Source organism: Panthera uncia, chromosome A2 (assembly GCF_023721935.1).
Source record: "Panthera uncia isolate 11264 chromosome A2, Puncia_PCG_1.0, whole genome shotgun sequence".
Classification (NCBI taxonomy): Eukaryota; Metazoa; Chordata; class Mammalia; order Carnivora; family Felidae; genus Panthera; species Panthera uncia.
This window is the reverse complement of record NC_064816.1, coordinates 68,545,569-68,572,174: the sequence shown is the minus strand read 5'-3', so window position 1 is coordinate 68,572,174 and position 26,606 is coordinate 68,545,569. Positions and strand designations below refer to the sequence as shown.

Sequence of the window (26,606 nt, the reverse complement as noted above, 5' to 3'; positions counted from 1 at the left end):
GCTGACACTCATGGCCCGCTGTTGTACACCGGTGGGCTAAGAGTGGATTTTATAGTTTTAAATGGCTGGAAAAATCAAAAGAAGAAGAGTATTTTATAACACATGAAAAGTGTGTGAATTTCAAATGACAGCATCCACAAATGCACAGCCAAGTCTGTGGATTCTCATATCATCTGTGGCTGCTTTTGCACTACAAGAGCAGAACTTGAGTAGTGACGAGAGACCAAATGGTCTATACAAATCCTGAAATCGGTACTAGCTGGCCCTTAATGGGAAGCATGTGCTATCCTCTAACTTACCTGTCTGTCTCAGGACATGCTAGGAACACCCACCAGTGAAATGATGGGGCATACCTGGGAAACATACAAAATAAGGCAATGCCATTTTCAAAGAACTTAGTATTGAATTGATGCTTCCAAACCTTAAGAGAACTCTAAGGTGGATCACCCCCATTTTACAGATGAAGGAATCAGGTTTAGACACGTGACCTTCGCCCAAAACCACAAGTCAGTAAAGCTGGGGATGAAATCAGTCCCCCATGATTCCAGCCCTGACAACGTATATGGTTAGTGAAAGGAGGATTCAGGCTTTTCTCGTAAACCTGAAGACAGAATACATTTCCTGTCTCCCCTCTCGATGTGCTAAGTGCCAAGAGAACTAATGAATTTCAAATATACAGTCTGAGGAGCGTGTGATTAAGGGTGGGCCTTCTTATCCAGCTTAGCGTATGTCTGCAGTTGTCTTCGCTCTGCTTGCTTTTTTCAAGAACAATCACAGAACACACAAGTACACATTTATGTCAAAAGTGACACACTCTCCTTGGAAGTTAAAGGGGATAGAGCTCATTTCCCACACAACAAGCTATTTGATGCACCTTTTTTTTTTTTTCAAAGTACCAGGAAAAGTACCCTCCATTGAGCCAGATATATTCCCTCATGACCTGTTTCTAAAAAACAGGACCACCCAGAGTGCACGCACTTTTGCCAGCAGGGATAGAGAAGGCTCACGCAAGAATCAAGGTTTGAGACTTCCTAGTCCCACCAAATTTGGGGCTCTCCTGACCAGATGCAGCAGCAAATGCTGTCAGGGTTCCCAGACAGTGTTTCTGCAACTTGCATGAAAAACTGGGTCCAGGGGGTTTAGGTCTGGCTGAGTCAAAGAACACAAAGAACACACACGGGCTCGGGCTGGCGGTTCTGCACTCTAGTCACACAGACGCATCCTTGTCAAGGTCCCCGTGTGCCCCAGCACCTAACCTGACCTTCCGAGAGGTGTATAAACAAAAGGCTGCTGCCCTCGTGGCTCCTGTGACTGTGGTTTTCCTAGACATGGCATTGCCGGAGAAAACAGCCACGGCGTTGGTACAATGGACAGGTGGACAGTCAACTTGGCGTTGAGAGATGGCTACTGGAAGGAAAAAGTTCTTCAGGTGTGAGGGTGGGTGTCCAGACCCCGGGGACCTTCTTAGAGGACGTCTGGTAAAGTCTTAGGTGAATCTACTCTAATTCAGATTGTCAAGAAGGCTGGCCAAACCCCACCTAACCCCTCAGGGACGCCTTCAACCATAGTATTAGCAATGGCTCTGATGCTCCAAGATAGTCCACCTTGGCCTTGAGGGCGTCTGCATGGTTTTGTTTGTTTGTTTTTGCACTTTTCTTTCTTCTTTAATTCACATCTTGCTGACACAAGTGGAAATTCGTACTTCTTGGCAGAAAAGCTTTAACTTTACTGCCAAGCCATGCATGCAAAGTCTTCCATTGCCGTCTCATTGCCTGGAACACTTCGACTCAAGTCTTCAGGAAGAGCTGGAGAAGACAGCAACCAAAACATATCATCCAGGCAGTTTTATTGTGCCTGACAATTCTATTAATTCTATTGGGTCTCTTTCATCTATTCTATAATTTATAGGGGGAAAAACGTCCCAGTAAGGTCCAGCTAGCAAATGTAACAGCCCTCCCTATAAAAGCATTGCGTTCTCTGTTAGCTGAGCAGAACATCAGCAACCACCGCAACTTTAGTCCCGGCTCAGTCTCAAAAGAAGTTGCCTCCCCTTGGCTCTTAAGTAGTGCAGCGACAGTAAAGGAAGCTCAATTTTATTTGTCTTCCTTCCTATGCATTACTGGTGCTGGATTCCCGGGGAGGAGCGGTCCAGCAGAGGAAGAAGGAAATGCTTTTTTTTTTTTTTTTTTTGATTTCCACCTGGTCTTCAAATCTGCACCACAAACCCATCTTTTCCTGCCAAACAGCAACAGTTTTTGCAAATTACAGAATTCCATCCAAGCACTGTTTCTGGGCAATACTGACCTCTTTCTGAAGTATTCAGGCAATCGTCTTCCTTGCCAAAGGCCTCATAAATTACTCGGAGTAAAACCGAGACGGGCGCTGACCTCTATCCACCTGCCTTCCCTTTCATTCGATTCCTTCTTTGCGCCATGTTAAAGAGTACTTTTTAACTGCCACATACCCTGATGCTGACACCAGGGATGCTCATCCCAGCCACCAGCCTGCCTCTTTCTTAGAGTCGCCTCCCTCTGATTTGCCTTTTCTCCAGCTAAATCTCTGTTGGACCCAACACCGCCTCCGTCTGATACACCATCTCTCTTCTATACACATCAGAACCACTGAACAAACCCTAAGATCTCCTGACCACCAGTGTCTGGACTTTGTATGGCTTGCACTGGACTCCTGAAGTTGTCTGCAGTGTTCCAAGAAGTGTCATTTGGCTGTTTTAATGGCTTCCTCTCTGCACCGATGCTTCCATTCAAGTAACTTTTAAGTACCTGTCTTTCTCTATCATTTAAATTTGAATGCCTCCAAAATGTGAATATCCAGGCCACTGTAAATTCATTTACCCAATTTTAATCCGTCTAACAAAAATCATCGCTGGCCTGGGTGGCCAGTCTGGTTAAGCACTGGGCTCTTGATTTTGGCTCAGGTCATGATCTCATGGTTTGTGGGTTCCAGCCCTGCATTAGGCTCTGCGTTGACGGTTCAGAGCCTACTCGACATTATCCCTCTCTCTGTGTCTCTCTCTGCCCCTCACCCACTCTCTCTCTCTCTCTCAAAATAAATAAAAAACTATAAAAAAAATCATCGCTAAAAATATCCTGTACATACCCCTGCACTACAAAGTTCTGAAAAGTGTTAATGTTTATTTTTGAGAGAGAGAGACAGAGACAGAGAGCGAGCAGGGGAGGGGCAGAGAGAGAGAGGGAGACACAGAATTCAAAGCAGGCTCCAGGCTCCAAACCGTCAGTGCAGAGCCTGACGCAGGGCTCGAACTCATGAATTGTGAGACCATGAACTGAGCCAAAGTCAGACGCTTAACCAACTGAGCCACCCAGGTGGCCCCAAAAGGTGGGGTTTTACTATGGTTGTATGCTCCCGTGTTTCCATCCATTTAAAGAGTCTACAAAGAGGTTTCTTTTTTTTTAAGTAATTAAACTCCACATTCTAGGAGTTTTATTAGTGCAAGAGAAAGCAATAATGAAAGATGAAGAATTAAAACCTATTCAACAGACTGAACTCCCTGGCAGGTATAGTGAATCTGTTGAATACCTTTTGCTTTAGAGCAACCCCCTACAGAAACCACAGAAACCACCAAAAGTTCTAGTAAATTACTTCCTTATCCAACATGAACTGTCTTGCTGTGTTCCTATTTGAAAATTTTAGGAGTTAAAATAATTTGCAAGAGCATCAGGGTTTTCATGGGGGGCTGGGAGGATTTTTATTTAATTACTTTTTAAAATAACCCCCTCAGAAATACAGATTCGTAAAACCCAAAGACAGACCCATTTTTCCACATGAACCCTGAAAAAAAATGAGAAAAGAGAAGCCACAGATTAGCTTAATGACACTGATCAGGTCACGAAAAGAAATGTGTCGCACAATTTATCGTGTCATTAAAAACTGTATAAGGCCGGTGCATTTGGGGGTCTCCTTCCCCACTCACTCCATGGCTGGCCTTGGTTTCATTGAAAACTAGCCGCTGGTGATACCAAGTCCTAAACCTGTTTACTGCTCTGACATACTGACCACGGAAAAGAACACTTAAAAATCTCCTTAAAAGTGAACAAGTGAATCTGTAAAGTCACTGATCATCGCAACATTCTCAACAACTCAATCAAAGACGTAGAACCCGGTCTGGCAAAGGAGCTTCAAACCATAGAAAAAATACGCTATGCTGGGAAACAGGTATCTCGTGAATCCTAAAATCTCATACATTTGATCTTAATTCCAAGAGTGAAAAACGTGCAGTACGGAAGACCAAAACACTGTTACAAGTTCCTGTGACCCACTGCCGAAAAATCTTCTCCTCTGCTCGCAAACCTTCCAGGAAGCCAGGGGTCGACAAGACCAATCAATCCCAAGCTGCCTGGCCTGAATACAGGCTCTGTGCACAAGGAACCACCTTCAGCCTCCTCCCTCCCCAGCCTCTGAGGCTGTACCCCTCCTGCCCAATGCCTCCAGGGCATCTCTCCCACTCTCCATAACTAGCTGCATATTTGTTTATCTCGGCCAGGAGAACCCCTAGAATGTGAGCTCCCTGAGGGCAGGGGCTGCATCTAGCTGCTGCGGGTTCTCTTACACACCAAGCACACCACAGGCACTAGAGAATCCCCCGGGGGGTGAATCCGGAACTGATATGCAGAAGGACTAGCAGGTGCTGTCTGGTCTTGGCCAGGCAGGTCTGCTGCTGCTACCGTGTTGTTTCCAAGGGGGGGTGGCAGCATCGACCTGATCAGGATGAAGGCCAAGGAGGAAAGGATTCTGGGGTGTCCGGGGGGGGGGGTCTGGCAATGGGGCCCCAAGAAACAAGATGCCAGAAACGGAAGCATAGCTTTAAACAGGGGAGGGGTGACGAAGAAGGGAGAGAGGGAAGGAAATCAGCTATGGCACCATTTCTCCAGGAGCTGGTTCTGCTTATCTGTGCTCCTTTTACTGTTGCCAGATTATTAAGAACATCATGTTGGGGGGGGCGCCTGGGTGGCTCAGTTGGTTAAGCATCCGACTTCGGCTCAGGTCATGATCTCACAGTTCGTGGGTTCGAACCTTGCATCGGGCTCTGCACTGCCAGCTCAGAACCTGAAGCCTGCTTCAGATTCTGTCTCTCTCTCTCTCTCTCTCTCTCTCTGCCTCTCCCCACCCCACCCCCTCTCTCAAATATAAACATTAAGAAAATTTTTTTTAGAAGAACATCATATTGTTGTTCATCAATTTAAGGCTAGTGTCCTTTGATGGCAGATAAAACATTAAGGACACCAAAGCAATGAGAGTGAAAATAAGCAAACAGACAAAGGACACATACTGTTCTACCAAGGGACTCCCTCCCAACATCGGTGTTTCACCTGTTCAAGGTGGAGATTTGTCATGTGTCCAATACTCGCTTCGTGGGAGTCACTGGGGAGATGAAAATGTAGCCACACATATGAGAGAAGTGTAGAGTGATTCGTAGTTTACAGAGATACCCATACAACTGGAAATATACCGACAAATACCTGGCTCTCCTCAAGACACTGAATTGTCGGGTTGGATGTGTTTACAGAAGGTATTGATAAGTTTTAAAGAGATACACACAATTGATGGATTAAAGAATAGTAATTTAAGAAACAAGCCTTTCCCTCCACGTACAGAGAGAGGGGGCGGCAGAGGGGAGGAAGGTAACTGCCAGTTCCTTGCAAGGGCAGGGCATTTTTATGTAGCACATGGGTTTTTTTTTTTTTTTAACTCTCAGTCTTTCATCTTCTCTCTGGTGAGGACTGCATTTGCCACAGGCTGATAAGTGAATGTGGCAGAACTTCAAAACTCATGTCAGCCAAAGAATCTAGAGACAGAGAGAAAAAAAATCAGACATAAAGCTGGTAAAAGGCAGCTATAAATTTTTTTAATGCCTTTTATTTAATTCTACCAAAAGATCACACAGCAATGTGATCTAGATTTGGTCCATCTCTCAAACTCGGCTCACGCACGCACATGGCCTAAGTCCAACTCCTTACCCCAAAGATGTGGTTTTCATTAAACCAGTAAACCCAGGCAAGTTGCTTGTAAGACCAATGTGTTAATAAACTCTTTCCTCTGAAGGCCATTTGAACCTTCAAGTTTACTGGGGCGAATCAAGAACTGATAAAGAAGAAAATAACAGGACAGAAAATGTAATTCTCCACGTAAAGATGAGAGCCCAGCCTGAAGCCCACAGCCATTAGCTACAATTTAGATCAGTCCTTGGTACCTTGTTAAGAGAACTTCATTACTCTCATCCTAACTAAAAGGAACTCCATGGAAAGACAGGACAAGAACACGGTCCACGCAAGTTCACGCTGCTCTTTTACTTTCTGTTCAAGAGACAGAGGTGCAGGGGGGCCGAAGAGGCATGTGGACACATGAAGCTGGTTAAAATGCCATCTAACACCAGGGCTACCAAGACATCTACTAGAATATTTACAACAGCACCATTTGTAACCAAGAATCTGAAACTGCCAAATGCCTGTCGGCAGTGGAAAGGAGCCACGTCATGGCACATTGGCGCACAAAGGAATACTACAGAGCAAGGTGGACGGACATCTACAGCTACCCAGAAGAGGGGTGCATCTTACAAACATAATGTAGAGCAAGAGGGAAGAAGCCAGACACAAATGTACCAAGTACAAAAACAGCCACAACTCACCTACGCTGGTAGAAGTCAGGGGTGAGGGGGCTCAGAGGAGCTTACGATGGTCGGTTTCTGGGGTTTGGTGCCGGCTGCACAAGTACATCTGGTCTGTGAAAATCTACAACATGTGCACCTCCCTACACGCATCCTTCCTTCAGTGGAAAGTGGGAAAAACTTCCAAACCGTTTCTAAACATCCTCTTCTTCAGACTCCACTCATGTGCTCCCATTCCCAAGTGCTATTCTCTTTCTTAAATATGACACTTCCACCTGTGTATTTTAAGTGGCTTAATACAAATACACTCAGGGGCACTAGGGTGGCTTAGTCAGTTAAGCATCTGACTCTTGATTTTGGCTCAGGTCGTGATCTCATGGTTCATTGTTTCGAGTCCCACATCAGGCTCTGGGCTAACAGCACGGAGCCTGCTTGGGATTCTCCGTCTCCCTCTCTCTCCGCCCTTCCCCTGTTCTCTCACTCTCTCTCTCTCAAAATAAGTAAATAAACACTTAGAAAATACAAATACATTCAAACTCACACCATCTAAAAAAGTGTTACTCTACAACAGAAAAAAAAAACAAAAACAAAAAACTCCCTAATAGGCAGGGGTGGGGGTGGGAGGGATGAACAGGCAGTTCATTGCAGAAGAAATTTAAATGCACCAGGAGAAAATAAGACGTAGTTTTCAACTTCATTACATAATAAAGGAAGTGAGCACTGAAACAGGACACTGGTTTTTTGTTTGTTTGTTTTTTGGCCTTGCTACCAAATTAGGAAGAGTGGGTAAAGGCTGAGTGAGTAAAGGAGAAAACCACATTGCCAGCAGGGTAAAAGCAGTACATTGAGTACTCTCACGTTCCTGTCCACCAGTTTGGTGACCTGTGTGACAAGTCTTAAATGTCTATCCCAGATGGCCCAATACTCCCTTTGCTGGGTACATATCCAAAGGAGTCATTTAGCTTCCATGCAAAGTCTTGGTTTCAAGGATGCTTGCTGAAATGCTATGTGTAACAGCAGGGAACTCCTAAATGGCCCAACAATAGGAGAGGAACAAGCAGAGAGGAGAGGTGGGAGGCCAGGAAAGAAGCGTAGACCAGAATGGTCACAGGGGTGGTTATCTCTGCGTGGTCGATGAGGAGTGGTTTTTATTCTCTTCCACTTGCTGCATTTTCTCACATTTTTCTAGAATTAAAAAAAAAAAAAAAAAAAAGCCTTCAAGGAATATTTAATTTAGAGAGAAATAGGTCTTTGCAGAGCTATCTCAGGCTTAAATATTATCCATTTCCTACACAGAGCGCAATGGCTCTTTAAGAGAGCTCTTGGTCTTTGTGAAATATGAGTTAGCGGTAAATAAGAGTGATGCCAGAACCCTCACCGCAATTGCCACAATCAAGTATTTGAGCATTTTTTTTCCCCTTTCCTAAATCCCCCTCGGGGGTGGGAAGGAGGTATTACGCACTCTTTGAGCTCATGCCCAGTTTAACCCTGATTCCCCAGACAAAATACAACCTGTGAGGATTCATGTGTCTCTCCTCCCTGCAGCTAACACCCAGCTGACTCAGCACACGGCTATTTATTAATCATTCTGCGTGCAATCACACAGTTCTAGAAAAACTGCAATGGCAATGTCTTCCCCTGCAAACTCACACTGTTTTTTCCAGCTCTTCTGACCCTCTGCAGCTCTAGGCACTATATTGTCAGATCACTCTGTCCAGCCTCTCACCTTGGCTTGGAACAAATGTTAGATTCAAAAGTGTTGGTTGAGATTGCAAAATTCTCAAAGGTTGCTCAGAAATATGGGATGTGTAAAAATAATAATAATAACAACATAATAAATAAATAAATAAATAAATAAATAAATAGATAGATAGATAAAGGCGGGGGGGGGGGGCCCTGGGTGGCTCAGTCGGTTAAATGTCTGACTTCAGCTCAGGTCATGATCTCACGGTTTGTGAGTTTGGGCCCTGCGTCGGGCTCTGTGTGCACAGCTCAGGGCCTGGAGCCTGCTTGAGATTCTGTGTCTCCTTTTCTCTCTGCTCCTCCCCTACTTGTACTCTGTCTCTTTCTGTCTCAAATAAACGTAAAAAAAAATTTTTTTTACAGAAATCTGGATGGGATGTGATTTTGTGCCCTTTTCCACCATATAAGTAACTGTGTCATGCGTTTCACAAAACAGTATGTTTTTGGCTTCTGTACGTGAAAATCTTAGGATTTTAAAAATCCTTTCCGACAAGAAGAACTGAAAAAGGAGATCATGAGTCAAAGCACATACGGAAGGAATTAGACAGGAGAGTTTCCAACTCCTATGCCATGATGGGGAAGCGATGTGAAGATATACATGTGTAGAAAAAAGGCTAGAAGGGAATGTGCTAAAATGTTAATTTTCACCCATATGTGATTAGTGGAATTAGGGTGAACTTTAGTTTATTTTGCTATGTTTTTCAATATTTTCTACATTCAGTATTGCTTTGCTATTAGAAAACCATAATCAAATGCTACAGGACACAGACAGTGCAGTGAGACAGAAAGGACAGAGGCTGGGCATCAAAGGCCCTGGGATGTGGGGCTTCTCACAACATGAGAGTTTATAATTTCCAAAGGTACTTTTTCCAAAGGTATGCTGATGCTTGGCACTGGACTCTCTTGAGGATTCCCCTTCCCACTGCAGAAAACATCGGACATTCATTATCCACACAGGGGTTAGATACTAGAAAAATAAAGGAAAGACCTAAGACCATGTTTTATCTATTTCTACTAGGAATTCTCCCCCATGTTTTAATGATGTTTTGGGGGCAAGGGAGGAATGTCTCTTTTTTTACCCACAAAAGTTAAGCACAGTGTGCCCTCACACTGACCCTAAGGATAAAATCATATGAACAGCTCCAAAATGAGGCAGGGGACCCCTGCAGGATTCACACATGCTGCTCAGGTCCCAACAGCTCATTTTGGGTGGATCCCCTAGGTGCCCTCACTGCCCCACCATGGGCCTGTAGGACAGAAGATAGACAACACTTTGGACGGTCACCGCGGAGGATCCCCGGAGTTGGAGAGCTTGCACTACTGTGTTTCTATCAATCATCACAATTAGATGGTAAAATGAAGAAGCGGAAACACTTAACGGGCTAAAAAGATGAAGTGGCCTCAAAACCATCCTCGGCACCGCCGTCCTGGGTCAGAGCCCGTCCTGAGGCTCCCTCCCTGGGTGGTGCGTGCAGCCCCGGGGATGGACAGCGCTCAGACATCCCAACTCCCCTGGTCTGCCCTCCCACCTGGGCTCCATCGCACTGCCCAGGATAGGAGAAGAGCCTTCAGCAACAGAGGTGAGATTTACCCTGGAGTAAAGGTAACACAAGTCCTCACTTACTGTTAGCAGCTTGCATTTAACAGGACACTTGAAGAGCTCTGCATGGACTCTGCAGCTGCCCTGTGAGCTGTGAAGAGGACCGCACATTGTACAACGGCGGAAACCGAGGCTCAGAGAGATGAAGCCCCCTATTCAGAACCCCATTGGTAGGGAACGGCAGTCAGAGCGAGACAGACAACCAGTCAAGACAACCGGCCAACGAGTGCGATCCTCCCCAACCCCAGCAGCACCTCTGGTGAGACCCTGCCCTTTGGAGGGGGGACCGCTGTCAGCCACTTACTGATGGTCCCTCGCTATCTTCCTGCCAAGTCAAGCTGTCGTGACAACGGTTAGGTTTTCATCTTGCATCGTGCCACAGGTAGCTGCACTGTCGGGGCTCCTGAAATGCCTGAAGCCTGGCTCATCTGGGGAGATAGAGCCTTCATGAGCACCAGGCTGGGTGAGCCGGGCTGCCCTTGACAGACACACGGGCAAGAACAGTCTAACACACTCTGAGAGCTCCTCCCTCGTGTGTTCCTGCACAGCCCAAGTTACTCACTTCTAAGGCCCAAGTCTGGCTCTAATTTCTGGAAAGGGAGTTTTTAAACTGTGTTAATATTACCTTTGTGGTCTCTAAAATAAGTGGTGACATGAATGAATGAGCGTCCTGCACAGACCTGGGGTAACAAGGTTGCAGTCCATTTTTGCTTTTGTGTAAAGCTGCCCCTTCTTATTCTGATCTAGACGTCAACACACAGAATAATATTCTCCAACAACGTTTCTTCTGTATTTTCCTGTTCTCCTTCCCTTTCTTCACTTGCCTACCAGAATAGACCTGCCAGAAGAATAACTAGAACATTCCAAACCAGGCTCCTGTCCTAAGCACACAGGGTTTTCTGAGTCACTGGTCCCCCCCAAAGCAGAAAGAACCTCGGGTAATTCTGCAGGAACACTATCAACTGAAATAACAGCCAGTGGCCTCAAGAAGGGCCTGTGTTCTCTCCAAAGTAGAAGGGACCCAGGGCAGACAAGGGAGAAAAGTAAAAGCTGTCACTGAGAACAAAAGCAGAGCTCATCCATTCGGTTCTTACAACTTTATACATGTGGACATTACGTATTGGACACGTACCTGGCCACTGCCACGTGGCTTTGGTTTCTGAGACGTGTTGAGGGAGTACAGAAATATTTTGGCCAACTGTGATAACTCTACAAAATATCCCAACTTAAGATTTCTTCCAAAGGACCAAAAGGACAACGCAAAGCAGATTCCTGATGGTATCGGACTAAAAACAAAATTAAACGTAGGATGGTTTCACGTGTTCTACAGGGTAAAACTTGGCAAATATGCCAAGGGCATTCATGGTCAGAGTATAATAAAAATACACAACCGTTCCAATTGCTCCCAACTTTCAGGGGGCACTTTTATCACACTGAGAATCAATTAAAGATGGCCATCACCTGTTAACACTGGGCACCTAGTTTTTCTTTTCTGCCTTCTTCCACCTAAACCAGGTAAACTCCCCCACCCTCAAAGTTGCAGATTTTGTTTGGCCACTCTCATCTGTGAGAAAAGCGGGGAATTGACCCTCCGATTCTGGTTTCCTGACTGGCTCCCTGGGAACCGGTTCCACATCGCGTCTACAGAGGACACTCTGTGTCCGTCTTTCCACCGAATCCACCTCTCGGCCGACTCCACGCACTTGGCCTCCTTCACCCCCGACGCCTGTGTATTCATTTCCTCCCCTGGAAACATCCACAGCTCCGTGTTGCTAACCAGCTGCCGGAACGGAGCGAAGCCTCAGACATCGGCCCTTTGCCGGCCGACCTGCGAGTTCACGGTGCCTCTTCACCGACACACAGAGCATAACTGAAGCCCGTCTCGGTTCACACACACAAAAAAAGCCTTCACATGTTCACAGACCTCCTCTTTCATCTGCAGCTTCTGTTCGTTTTTGATGAACTGTGTTCGTCCGCTGCCCCCTCCCTGGGGCCGCACAGAGGGTGACAGCACGGCCGTGGAGTCTGGCTGCCGGGGTTCAAGGCCCCGCCCCTCTCTGCACTCAGCTTCGGTTCCTCGTAGGCGGCGCGGGCGCGAGCCGAGCAGCGGGCTTGCCGCGAGGATTAAGCGGACGCACATGAGAAGCGTGCTATAGATGTTAGTTCTCAGAAGAACCTCTCACCCCACGCTGCAGACGCTCTGTCAGCAGAGTGTGGGATGTCTCTGCTGCCTGATTTATAGAAATTCAGCCGGTTCCCTCGGAGTCGCACCCATTGTGAGTCCTTTCAGTTCCAACCAAGAGAGGCCTTGAGGCTAGCTGATCAAAAAATGCACCGCGCGTGTGGCATTTCATCCCCCTCCCCCAGGGTCTGTAACCAACAGGGATCGATGTTTTTAGCTGCCACTTGGCGGTGACGCGAGCGCGAATAAAGTACACGGGACCAATCCCCACCCCCGCCCCAAATGCTCGCCTTCCGCACCTCAGTCCAGTTGTGCGAGCCGAGGAAACAAACTTCACCCCTCTAGGCCTCGGTTGCCTCCTTTTGAAAACCGGAGGTGACGGCAGTTTCCCTTACAAACGTTCTGCGGGCAGGGAACAAGTTTAGTTTCGCAAACTTCTGTGGAAAAGCAAAACCTGTGGGAGTAAGTTCGCCCGCTAAGATGAATAATAAATAACACAGCGACATCCGAAGCTAGTGAGTGCCATGCTGTGCGCAACCCTTCATGGCACTGATTTCCTTAAATCTTCACCACAATCTTAACGATTCCTATTTTGGCAGGGAGAAAACCAAAGCTCAGAGAGGGTAAGAAACTTCCCCGAGGTCACACAGCAGAGTCAGAAACAAAGCCTGGGCCCAGGGAATCCTCAGCACTGCTGTCATTTGTGGCGTGTCTGAACTTGTCCACTGAGCTCCACGTCACACACAGAATGATGGAGGAGGACAGCCACACGGGTGAGCCAGCAAGGTCATCCAAATCAGGTATGGTGACCAATAAGTGTCAGATGTCCCAGCCAGCCTGTCATGAAACCCCATCTCTACTGGATTTAATGTGCACTCAGACCCCATTACCCGTACCCCACATATGTTGGGGCTGACCCAAGGATATCCTCAGAGATTCGTCAAGATGCCAGAAGGAGCTGGGTTCCAAGCAGAGGTCCAGAGAACGCCGCCTCCACAGTTTTGTGTGCTGCTTTGCCCCTAGGTTCTGACAAATCCTGTTCAGGCCCATACACTACTCTGTTTCTCTGTTTCTCTCTCTCTCTCTCTCTTCCTCCCTCCCTCTCCAGGTGCTTGGCCCAGCTTGGCCCCAAAACCTCCTCAGTCAGAAGAAACAGAACAAGACATGAATTCATGCAAACAGATGCCCAAAGTTAGCTGTACAAATAACAGCCTCCCAGCCCCGGTCTGAACTCAGCTGGGACAGCCTGCCTCCTCACCCTTCAAGGGTCTCAGACAACCTGCTTCTTTTAGCCCTAGGCTACGGAGAAAAAGAAAAGGTCCAAAACTTAATTTGGCAAGGATTTCCTCCAAGGCACCGCTTCCCGAATCTTCAACGAGCTGTGCTGCTCTTCTCCGGACCTGAGTTGAAGGCAGCGTATCGATCGCCGGGTCTGCAGCCCAACTCCTGAGCTCCGCTGCCTGGAGGGGCTGGGAAAGCCGGCAGGGCCCAGGAGCCCAGGAGGAGCGCAGGGGCTCTGCCCTCCCCTGGGCACCCGTAAAACCCTTCCCTGAATTTCTAGGTGACGGCCAACATACTGGACAGAAAGCACACACCAGACTAAAATAAGGGAGCGGACCCAGGTCATAAGTGAACACTGCAAGGGGCCAAGAACGGGGCACTTGTGTTTATTCCCCTGTAATTTGCCTACTTACTGAGCCTTGTTGTGTGACACAGGGCATTGTGCCAGGGGCCGATGGGACCATCTCTGTACTCCCTCTGGGAGCTTACAGACCCCTGGCAGAGCTTGTACTCTAGTGGGGGTCAGTGGAAGTGGAGGGGGGGGTCAGCAAAGTCCCCAGGGGACCCTCAGACTGAGTAACGGGAAACAGCTCGAGATTCCAGCACTGGGAGAAGAGAGAACCGGGGGGACGGTAGGCACAGGCGGTCGGCACATTCAAAGAACAAAAACATACAGGCCACTCCTGGGACTTCAAACATAGAGGAAGGTGTCATCGTGATGGGTCCTCCGGAAGCCAGGGGCACTGAAAGTGAAAAGGTTAACAAGGGGGCAAAATGAGGCCACGTCCACTGCCATCACCGGCCTGCAGGTGAGGAGGCCCAAGTGCAAAAAGGCAAAGAACAGATACAGTAAATGGCAGCGTCCTTCTGACGCCAGGACCCAAGCCTGTGACCCATGATCTCCAGTTCCATTTTTCTGCGGCTTTAAAATGTAGAAACATAAACAAAGCAGGCAAGAATATCCAATGGGAAAAAAGAATGTCTCTTCAACAAATGGTGTTGGGAAAACTGCACAGCAACATGTAGAAGACTGAACCTGGACCACTTTCTTACATAATACACAAAAATAAACTCAAAAAAGATTAAAAACCAAAATGTGAAACCTGAAACCATAAAAGTCCTAGAAAAGAGCACAGTAACTTCTCTGACATAGGCCATAGCAACATTTTTCTACATATGTCTCCAGAGGCAAGGAAAATAAAAGCAAAAATAAACTATTGGCACTACATCAACATAAAAAGCTTCAACACAGCAGAGGAAATGATCCACAAATTAAAAGATAACCTACAGAAGGGGAGAAGGTATTTGCAAATGACACATCTGATGAAGGGTTAGTATCCAAAATATATAAAGAACTTATACACATCAACACCCAAAAAAACAAATAATCCAATTAAAAAATGGGCAGAAGAAGCGAACAGACATTTCTCCAAAGAAGACATCCAGATGGCCAACAGACACAGGAAAAGCTTCTCAACATCACTGATCATCAGGGAAATGCAAATCAAAACGACAATGAGATACCACCTCACACCTGTCAGAATGGCTAAAATCAAAAACACAAAAGACAACAAGTGTTGGTGAGGATGTGGAGAAAAAGGAACCCTCTTGCACTGTTGGTGACAATGCAAACTGGTGCAGCCACTGTGGAAAACAATGTGGAGGCTCCTCAAAAAGTTAAAAATAGAGCTACCCTATGACCCTGCATTCACACTACTGGGTATTAATCTGAAGAATACATAAACACTAATTCAAAGGGATACATGCACCCCTAGCAGCATTATTTACAACAGCCAAACTATAGAAGCAGCCCAAGTATCCACTGACAGATGAATGGATAAAGAATATTGTGTGTGTGTGTGTGTGTACATATATATATATATATATATATGTATATACATACAATAGTATACATACATAATATAGCAGAATATATATATATATATTCTGCTATATTATGTATGTATACATATATTCTGCTATATTATGTATGTATACTATTATTTATATCCTGTTATATTACATATGGATGTTATACATATATAATATTCCTTAACATATATGTTACATACCTACATACATATATACATATATATATAACAGAATATTACTCCACCATAAAAAAGAATGAAATCTTCCATTTGCAACAATATGGTTGGAGCTAGAGAGAATAATGCTAAGTGAAATCAGTCAGAGAAAGGCAAATACCGTCTGATTTCATTCATGTATGGAATTTAAGGCACAAAACAAGTGAGCAAGGGGGAAAAAAAGAGAGAAACAGACACACAAGCCAAGACTCTTAACTACAGAGAACAAACTGATGGTCACCAGAGGGAAGGTGGGGGATGGGTGGGCGAAATAGGTGATGGGGATTAAGGGGAGCACTTGTACCACCTGAAACTGAATGTTAACTATTCTGGAATAAAATAAAATGCAGAAATTAAAAATGTCAAACTTGATGCAAGGATGATCATTAGCAAGCAGTTTAACAAGGGGATGCAGGGACTAAAGCCAAACTGCAAAGGGAATCAAGTTCAAAATCGAGTTTAAAATCATAGACAAATCAGCAGGGACAAGTAAGGGGCGTTTTTTTAAAAAATTGTTTTAATGTTTTGATTTATTTTTGACAGAGAGAGAGAGACAGAGCAGAAAGTGGGGGAGGGGCAGAGAGAGAGGGAGACACAGAATCCGAAGCAGGCTCCAGGCTCAGAGCTGTCAGCACAGAGCCCGATGCGGGGCTAGAACTTATGAACCACGAGATCAATACCTGAGCTGAAGTCGGATGCTTTACCAACTGAGCCATGCAGCCACCCCAATAAGGGGCATTTTAATCACAGAAAACCAACGCAAACAACTACCGAGCCCCTCAGTGGAAATTCTCTGTGCCTCCTGGCCTTGGTCTGCCCAAACAAGACCATGCTAGAGCATCATGTCCTGGTGAGGTGCCTAATTCCTTACGTTTTCCCCCAGTTTTTTTTTTTTTTTTTTTTTTTACTTTGGTGAAATACACAACATAAAATTTACTGTCCTAACCACTCGTAAGCATTCAGTTCAGTGGTGTTAAGTACATACGTATTGTACAACCATCACCACCACCCTGCTCCAGAACCATTCACATCTGCCTAACGCGTAACTTCGGATGAGGTTCTATTTGCGCACTGTCACACACAATTCCATAAACATTCCTAACACCCTGCCATGTGAGGGACTGGCCTGGATGTTGGGAGCACTGAGACAGATATGACACAGCTCTGCCTTCAGGGAACTCGAAGGCTGTTCACAGAACCAGATAAACGCATTCTCAAATCAGCGCTAAAACAGATTTCAGGTGCTGTGCAACTTACAGACCAAGTGCACGGGGCCAACGCCCTGCCCTGGGGCCCATGGACAGATCAAGTGCACGGAGCAGATGCCCTGCCCCTGGGCCCGTGGACAAGGAGGGCCCAGCTGCGGCCCAGCTGAGAGGATGCTGGCCAAAGACAGCAGGCAAATGTCATTGTGGACCAGAAGCCACCTACGCAACTTCTCTCCTCTGGAACAGAAAGTTCCAGAAAAGTCAGTACAAAAATGTGTATCACCCAAAGCGCTGACAAAGTTTTAAAAGTTAACTTGATGTTTCACACATGTAGCTTCTGCTGGGACCCTCGCTTACAGGAGGTAGTTGGTTGGTTATGCCAATGAGACCAAACTGCCGGCCCCCAAGAAGCAGGTGCTTTAATCCCACAGTCACACGCAAAAGTCGCTTTGGCAGCTACCAGCGCTGCAGAAGCCACGGTGCTGACCACACTGGAATAGGTGCCTTCGCAAAGATAGCCTGCTCTCGCCACCTAAGCTAAGACAGAACAAAACAAAATGACCTTGCCTTTGATCTCCAAGGAACTCATCATCCCCTCTCCAGAGGCAATGAGAGCTATTTCTTCAGTAGCACAGCAGAAGGGCCCCACCAGACGTAGCTCCAAAATGTGGGCTATACCACCAAAATAAACATGGATCCCCATCACTGGGAGCTCAGTTATAGAACAAGCGGGCAGCATTTGTCAGAGGGTATCAAGAGCTATAGAGAAATAAAAGGATAAGTGGTGTAAGTGGAATCAGGCCATGGAGGCCATGCGGAGGCCAACAGGCGGAAGCTCCCCCTGGAGCTCACCAAAAAACACACCCGAAAGAGGTAAGGGAGTTAGCAGAACGGATTCAGAAGAAGAAGGAACAGCTGGACAAGAGGCTCCAAAACGGCCCGCAGGCCAGTGTGGCTGGAGCAGAGACAGGGAGGGAGAGAGTGTGGGTAGCAGGGGAGGGACAGAGGCCTTTGGCTCCGAGTGATGGTGACCATTAGTGAGTTCTGAGCTCAAGAGCAACACAATCCCACTGACTTCTTGTAAAGGCTCACACTGGCTTCGCGTTGACAAGAGACCACAGAGAAGCAAAGATGGAGGCAGGGCTCAGGGCTACTTGCCATCCGGAAAGGAGCAGCAGGTGGTGAGCAGGGAGCAGGTGGCTTATGAAAGCAGAGCCGACCAAATTCCCTAACAAGCTAGACTTGGGGTCGGTGTGCAAAGAGAAAGAGAGGGAGAAAGGATACGGTTCCAACCTTTGGGGCCTGAACAACTGGAAGATGGCCTTGCCATCCACGGGGGATGAGAACAGTGGGCATGAGCAGGTTAGGGTGCGAGTGCTGGAAATCAGCTCAGTGTTCAACCTCACGTCTAAGAGGTCTATCAGATTATTGCAACAGAAACATCTAAGAGTTGAATATACACGTCTAGAGTTCTGGGGAGAGAGGTCTGGGGTAAAAGAATACATCTGGAAGTTATGAGCAAGTCAAGAAATCAATGGTATTTGAATTCATAAGCCTGGTTACTGTTGCTAAAGGAGTAAACTGAGAGAGGGAGGATGACCCAGGACTTAACTCCGGGGCACCCCAAATCGAAAGGCCAGAGAAAAAAAAGCCAGAAAAGGGTACGGATAGGCAGTGGCCAGAAAGCAGAAAGCAGGCAGAGGTGTCAAATAAAGAAAGTACCCCGAGGTACATCCAGCGCCACCAAGAAGCCAAGTACGATAAGTGCTGTACGCTGACCACTGGAGTCAGCAACGTGGGGTCCCTGATGGCCTTGCAAAGCAGAGTCCATGCAACAAGAGACCAGGAGAGAAGCCAGAGCAGGTGTAAAAAGGGAAAGAGGGGCACCTGGGTGGCTCAGTCGGTTACGTGTCAATTTGGGCTCAGGTCATGATCCTATGGTTCAAGCCCCACCTTGGGCTCTGTGCTGACAGCTCAGAGCCTGGAGCCTGCTTCGGATTCTGTCTCCCTCTCTCTCTCTCTGCCCCCCCCCCTTACCCCACCACTTATTCTCTCTCTCTCTCTCTCTCTCTCTCTCTCTTAAAAATAAACAAAAAAAATTTTTAATGAAAAAAAAGACTGGTTTTAGCATCCTCCCAGGGTTAAACAGTACCATGTAAGTGGTGCCTACCTCTGTAACTGCCCTTCACTCTGTTCTGGCAAACGGCACCATGACAGGTGGCAACACGCAAAAGGTTCACATGTGCCAGACTGTTCATTGTGGGGGTGAGTGGAGAAGGGACCCGAGGCACCTCAAAACGGCCTTTTCTTACCCCAACCAGTCCCATAGCAATGGTTTAGGACAAGCAAGCATTTGGAAAGTGAATCATTTCTGGGGACAGCAGTGGGGGAAGAGGTTCCTGGCAGGAATCCATGTCCCTTACAGGTAAATCAGTTTTGTTTTCCTTGCAGGTCACCAACAGACCTGTAACAGCCTGGACTTCCCCCAACAGAATCCCCAAATGGACAAGAACATATAGGATGCAACCAGTCAGATCTATACTTATCTTGCATAGTGGCTCAAGTCAAAATCCAGGACTCAGTTTCCCCCCTCGTCTCTGTTTGACCTCCCACATCCCCCTTCCTCTGCACCTGCCCATCACGAAGGCAGCCTGGCAGCCGCTTCTGTCCGTCTCCAGAGCGAAACCACCTGCACCTCAACAGCCTCAGGCAGGAATCCTACCCTCACCCCGCATATTAATCAGGCGATCTTCCCAGAACTCAGGAGGTCAGGGGCACAGGATCAGAAACACGACGTCCTAGGTGTGGGTCCCCAGCTCTGCCACTTTCCAGCCCTGTGGTAAAGTCATCTACCCTGTGTTCGGTTTCCTCACCTGCAAACCGGGGGACCAACAGCACCTACTCGTTAGGGCTGTTGTCGAAGTGAGTCCCACCAAACCTAACAGGAACGGCACGTGCCAAGCGTCTCCGCAAAGTGCCTTCTCTAGTAGAGCTCCTTTCTGCTTCCACACCTTGAGTCAGTCCCATCCTACCTAGAATAAAATCTAAACTCCTTGCTTCGGTCTCCTTTCCTTCCATGCCTCCCCCTCTCTTACAATTCTGTTTCTATTCTGGAACACACGGCGCCTGTGTTCCCGATGGGGCCTGGCCATGCGCTCGGCCCAAAGGCTCTTCCTCCCTGCTCCCACGGCCGTGCCTCCTGGCTTCCTCGCCCTCAGCCCCTCCCCATCTCAGTCCTTCCATGACCGCCAGAGCATCCATTCCACCTGCCACCCTCATGTCCTGTGTACCGACGGTCTTCCGACTGGAAGGCTGGCTGGGTCCCCAGTGCAGGGCCCGCTTTGTTCAATGCTTTAGCTCCAGGACCTGCAACACTGCTTGGTTTTCGTAAGTGGACAGTGCACACTGGCTGATGGATTGCTTCCGGGAATGAATGAATGAATGAATGAATGAACAAAGGAACAAACATGCATACATAAATATACGTATGCATCCATAAACATATACATACACACACACATATATTGTGGTGACCAAGAAAATGCCCAATGCAGATCTCCCTTCACTGAACCACCTGTTGCCCCAGCTGCTGTTGGCCAGCAGCCTTCAGCTCAGCCCATGCAGGGATCACCTGAGCCACAGAGTACCGCCTTCTTCAAGGTCACCCTCCTTTCTGGAGCAACCGTCACCTGATGACTCACCTATATCGGAATATGGAGATCTGGCCACCCCAGGACAATGCTTACAGTCCATTCCAGGTGTAGTACTGCCTGTGGGGCTAGCCAAAGCTGGTGTTGGGCCCTCAGTGCATCTGGACATCTCCCTGCAGCCACTTCGGCTCCTCCCCATTCACAGCCACCATCTCCAAGGCACTCTGGAAGAAACATCCTGCACTTCAAGCTCCACCTCACGCAAAACGCAACCTGTATCACACACGACGCTGCTAAGGGGGACACGGGCCCCCCTCTACCCAGGCATGTAGGTCCGTGGGCTTGGGAGGTCAGCACGCCTGGCATTTTCTGCCTGTGCTACTGAGTCCTCTGTTCAGCCTGGACTTTTATATACTTCAGTGCCTGGGGCTCAAGGCCCAGCTGGCCAAGGTGGTGCTGCCTCTGGAGACCACGTTTCCCAGGGGTCTTCAGAATCCACACCTGTTCAGATCTACAAGTGGTATTCTTGTTGAAATCCAGCCACTATCTTTTTTTTTCTAGGCTTATGGGAAGTAAATCGAAGTAAAAGACCACTTCCAATTCCCCATCACACTCTCATGTTCTCCTGCGTCCTTTCTCCAGCATCCCTTCAGATGCCCAGAAACCTTTAAAGTGGTAGTTTGAGCCCTACACCAAAAGCCACCTTTTTCTAATCATTACGGCAGGATGCTCAGAGATCTTTTTTGTGCAGGTCTCATGCTATCGGTGAGCTGTAGCTGCTGTCCAGCAGCACTAAGAATGTACAGATATCCACATGCCTTGCTCGTGCATTCCAGACCCACCCGTGAGTCCGAGCTTCCCTTGGACGATCGCATCACAGACGTGCTGATACACAGATGCGTGCGTGGTCGGCCCCACCAGCCAGTGGTCCTCTCTAGCTGGCGACCGAGGCTGTTAGTGCCAAGATATGTGATTAAGGGGCGCCTGGGTGGCTCAGTTGGTTAAGCTTCCGACTTCGACTCAGGTCACAATCTCACAGTTTGTGGGTTCGAACCTCGCATCGGGCTCTGTTCTGACAGCTCAGAGCCTGGAGCCCGGTTCAGATTCTGTGTCTGCCTCTCTCTCTGCCCCTCCTCTGCTCACGCTCCATCTCTCTCTTTCTCCTTCCAAAATAAATAAACATTAAAAACAAACCAAAACCAAAACCAAAACTGTGATTAAAAAACAAAAAAAGAAAACAGCCTGGTGTCAGCATCCAGGACCTGCTTTCTGGGGCTGACCATCTAGACAAACATGACCTCCTGGAGCCCAGGGGCTTGACCTGTTCCCGCAGTCAACTTGGCTCCCTCTCTGCACTATGGCGGCCACTTCTGTAACAGCTGGCTGGTGCCCAGAGAGGAGCAGGGGCTGAGGATTTAGCCTCCCTGTCACCCTGTGTTAAGCAAATGATCCCACAAGCCCGAGCATATCGGCAGCAACCACAGGTATGAAATTCTAGCTCCAAGTGTGTCTGGGCACTCCAGAGCCAAACAGTATTCTTACAAACCACCGCTTTACGCTACAGAAGCTCGCATTTGAAACAAAAAGCAATCGGATCTGAGCTCCTCTTGCCGGCTTTCCCTGACAACTCCCTTCTGATGAAATAAGCGATCATTCTCTCCTGTCTCCCCCGCCCCCCCCCCCCCCCCCCAGCATTTTTAAAAACTCTCAACCAGAATACTGGTTTAATGGCATCATGAAAGAATTTGGAGGTATTCTCCTCTGCCCGGCGGAAGTTTGCATTGCTTGAAATCTGCCCTCCTCACCTTGGTGAGCATCCCTCGTGACCAGCACAGTGCACAGGCAGGTACACAGGAAAGATTTACAGAAAAGACAGTGAAGCTCTTGATTGCACTGGAAAAAAAGGCACTTTCAAGGTCCTCTCCATTCCCAAGGCAACGTCATGTGCAGCAGGAAGACACGGTAGACAGAAAGCTGGAAAACCACACGGCCACCCAGACGAAACTGCGGTAGACAGACAGCCACTGACTTCGAGGCCGATCAGTGTGACTGTGCCAGGGGACGGGAGTCAGAGTCCTTCATCATGTCTCGCCATGAAAAGGCCCACAACATCTGCAACAAATAACCTGAGGTGGCCTCTAAACCTAGACAACACCATCTTTACAAACTTGAATTTTCAGGGGTACCTGGGTGGTTCAGTCGGTAAAGCGTCCAACTTCGGCTCAGGGCATGATCTCATGGTTTATGAGTTCAAGCCCTGCATCAGGCTCTGTGCTGACAGTTCAAAGCCTGGTGCCTGCTTCAGATTCTGTGTCTCCCTCTCTCTCTGCCCCTCCCCCACTTGTGCTCTCTCTCTGTCTCTCAAAAATAAATAAACATTTTAAAAAATTTTTAATAAACCTGAATTTTCAGTGAGTGCAAACAGACCTAACTTCCGGTTCCACACCATATCAGCTTTCAAATCCTAGGACATCTCATTTTTATGAGATCTACATTTGGGGATTAAATAAAAGAATACCTAAAAAGAGCTTTTAAAGGTTTTTGTGCTCTCTAGAATAAAAACGACTGAGTAGTGTTAACAATTATCATTAGAAACAGTGTTAGCAATAAAATTATAAGGGAAGCGCCTCCTATGCAAGTAAACCCGCATATATTTTATTTTTTGAAGGGCTAAAGTTTGAGATGTAGGATATGGCTATTTAATATCTACATGAATAAGGAAGAAGAAATCAAGAAACAAGGTTATCAAGAAATCAAGAATAAGGTTTATCCCTGGAGATGCCGCCACCACAGAGTAAAATAAGTTCCGTAATCAGTCATTCCTGTGGCTGTGGCTGAGGAGTTTTACTTTTCCAATGAGATTTACATTACTTTTAGTATCAAAAAAAAAAAAAAAAGAAATCAAAATCAAAGCAACTGTATTGGTTTGAATAACGTGTCCCCCCCAAAATCGTGTCCACCCGGAACCTCTGAATGTGACATGATTTGCGCAGAGGGTTGTTGCTGGTGTAATTAGTTGCATTCGATGAGGTTATGCCAGATTGGAGCAGGCCCTAAATCCAACGAGTGGTGTCTTACAAGGAGGCCAGTAGCCACAGAGACAAACACAGAGAACACCACGTGAAACAGAGGCCGAGATTAGAGTGCTAGAGCTACAAGTCAGGGACCAAGGATGGCCAGGATTCTTCCCCGGAGAGGATTATGACCCTGGCCACACCTCAACTTCAGACTTGTGGCTTCCACAACTCTGAGGATAGATTTCTGTAAGCCACCTCGTTGGTCATAATTTGTTACGACAGCCTGAGAAAACCAGCAGGGGAGAAGGACTCTATTGTTTCATCTACTGCCTCGTAAAAGATTAAAAATATCAATGTACACATTGCTGGTGAAAGGGTAAATTGGTTTAGCCTTTCTGAATATGTATTCTTTGATCCAGCCATTCCAGTTTAAGAAATATATGCAAATAATCAGAGAGAAAAACGATAAATTAGCTGCAAGGCAAAACACCACAGTGCTATTATATTATTTATTGATAAAAATCTAAAAAACTAACTCTAAGTAAATGACAATACAAGACTGATAAAGTAAATTTATTCCAACCAACCAGTGGAATATTTGGAGGAGCAAACTCAAACTGTACAATCATCAACCAAGAAAAGAATATGCAATGTACAGAAATCTTCATCCAGGGCACCTGGGTGGCTCAGTCAGTTAAGCTTCTGACTCTTGGTTTGGGCTCAGGTCATGATCTCACAGTTGGTGAGATTGAGCCCCACATCAGGCTCTGTGCTGACAGCATGGAGCCTGCTTGAGATTCTCTCTCTTCCTCTCTCTCTGCCCCTCCCCTGCGTGCACATTCATGCATTCTCTTCCTCTCTTGCTCTCTCAAAATAAATAAACATTAAAAGAAAAAAAGAATCCTTATACAGGAGAAGCGGTGCAGAAAGTCAATAGGTGTAAGAACAAGGTAGAAAGAGACAAGAAACCACAAAAGTGAACGATCTGGTCAACAGTTAACATCACCAAGCTCTTGCACTAAGTACTAATCATGCTCTTCCAAAAGTAAAGTTTTTGGGTTGTTTTTTTTTTTTTTCTGTTCTCCATTTGTAAAAGGTAATCAGGAAAAGCTGCCATCAGCCCAAAACAAAATAAAACGATCAGTGGAGAAAATAAAATATGGGAGTTCGGATAACGTAACGTGTATCTTCAAGCACATAAAGTATTAGTATGAACAACCACTTTGTACTCCAATGGCTTTGAAGAATAAAGAAAAGGAAATAAGTTAAAAAAAAAAATAGCAAGTTAAGACCTGATGACACAGAAGTGAAAATATCCTTACCAAAATCTTACAGAGTCCTGGGGTAAATTAGCAAGGATAACAGGAGTCTGTCTTCCTCCCTGCCAATTAGCAGCACCAGAATGAACCATTTCCTTTCTCGGCGTCCGAGAAGCAATGGCCTAAATCAACACGCTCTTTCAGTCTTTCCCAGAGCCAGCATATCGTATTACGTCTTGACAGACTCAGGTACATCCTATAATGAATGCTCATGCTCCAGAGTTAAGTGTATACACACACGTGCAATTTCATGGCTTGCAAAACTACAGGCACAATGCAAAATATATTTACGTTTGCACACACGATTACAAACAGTCATCGTAGATGGTAACCAAACTGGTGGTGCAAGCAGTTTTACTGTTACAGAATCCAATATACGAATTCACATGCCAAGTTTTTAGAAGTTGTAAAAAAGAAAGCAGGAATAAGTGAAAATAACAGCGACGTCAAAAGAACTATGACTTGGCAAATTGAAAACCATTATAACTTATCACAACATTTCAAAGCAGGTTGTTTGCGGGGCAAGGGCACGATGAAACGGAAGGACCACTAGCAAGTGCACCGACGATTAAAAGGACAGAAAATAACAAGCACCAGCTGGGGAGGAGATAGGACTCTGGATAAGGAAGAGCTCTTGGTTTCTTTTAATGAAGCACTCATTGCAATCAGATCATAAAATCTTGAATTAAGAGCCGGAAAATAAGAAGGATCCAATAACAACAAAGAAACTGGAAAGCCACTCAAGAGGATTTCCAATAAAGGCTTCAGACCTAGTTCCTGGTAGTCTTAGGTGTGAATTCATTCAAACTTCCAAAGGACAGATGATTTCGTGTTACGAAAAAGTTTCTAAAGGAAAACGTTGGGAAAAAAAATTTCAATTCATTTGAAAAACTAATGCAATTCTAATGTCACAATCTAGCACTACGTGAACGAAGGAGAAAAACTAAAAATTAAAACTACTTATAGACAAACAGTAAAACTACTAGGCTCCTAAGTACAGTATTAGCAAATGAAATCACATCAAGAATCAAGTAGATTCTACACCAGAAAACATGATTAAGAATATTATGAGGTACACTGAAAACTACAAGACATTAATAAAAGAAACTGAAGACACAAATGTAAAGAATTCCATGTTCATGGATTAGAAGAATTAATACTGTGAAAATGTCGATACTATCCAAAGCAATACACAGAGTCAATGCAAAACTCCAATGGCATTTTTCACAGAAAGACAACAAACAATCCTAAAATTTGTACGGAACCATCTAAGATCCCAAATGGCCAAAGAATCTTGAGAAAGAAGAACAAAGCTGGAGGCATCATACTCCCTGATTTCGAACCATGTTACAAAGCTATAGTAATTAAAACGGCCTGGTATTGGCATAAAAAACAAACACAGAGATCAATGGAACAGAATAGAGGGCCCAGAACTAAAGCCACACATATGTGGTCAATTAATCCAAGACAAAGGAACCAAGAATGTGAGGTACAGTGCTATATACAAGGGTTCCCTTTTCTCTACCTCCTGACCACCGCTTGCTGTTGCTTGTCTTTTTGAGCCTAGCCATTCTAACGGGTGTGAGCTGATATCTCATTGTGGCTTTGATTTGCATTTCCCAAAGAAGACACACAGATGGCCAACACACGCGTGGGAAGATGTTCAACATCACTCATCATCAGGGAAACGCAAAGCAAATCCACACTGAGGGGTCACCTCACACCTGTTAGAATGGCTAGGATCGAAAAGACAAGAAATAGCAAGCGTTGGCCAGGACGCAGAGAAAACGGAACTCTTATACAGCACTGGTTGGTGGAATGGAAGTTGGTGCAGCCACTATAGAAAACCATAGGGAGTTCATCAAAATATTAAAAC

General features: G+C 46.3%; 1 protein-coding gene across 3 annotated transcripts in view; it reads right to left on the bottom strand.

Annotated features, from left to right (window-relative positions):
• Positions 1–26,606, bottom strand: part of GLI3 (GLI family zinc finger 3) — a 281,034-nt gene that overhangs the window by 205,884 nt on the left and 48,544 nt on the right. The window contains exon 1 of one of the 3 annotated variants that reach the window (XM_049641307.1): positions 11,911–12,380. The exons of the other annotated variants lie outside the window; for them this stretch is intronic. The gene's annotated coding sequence lies outside the window, so the exon portion shown is untranslated. Of the gene's footprint in view, positions 1–11,910; positions 12,381–26,606 lie in introns of those variants that run through there. 3 annotated transcript variants of the gene reach the window in all.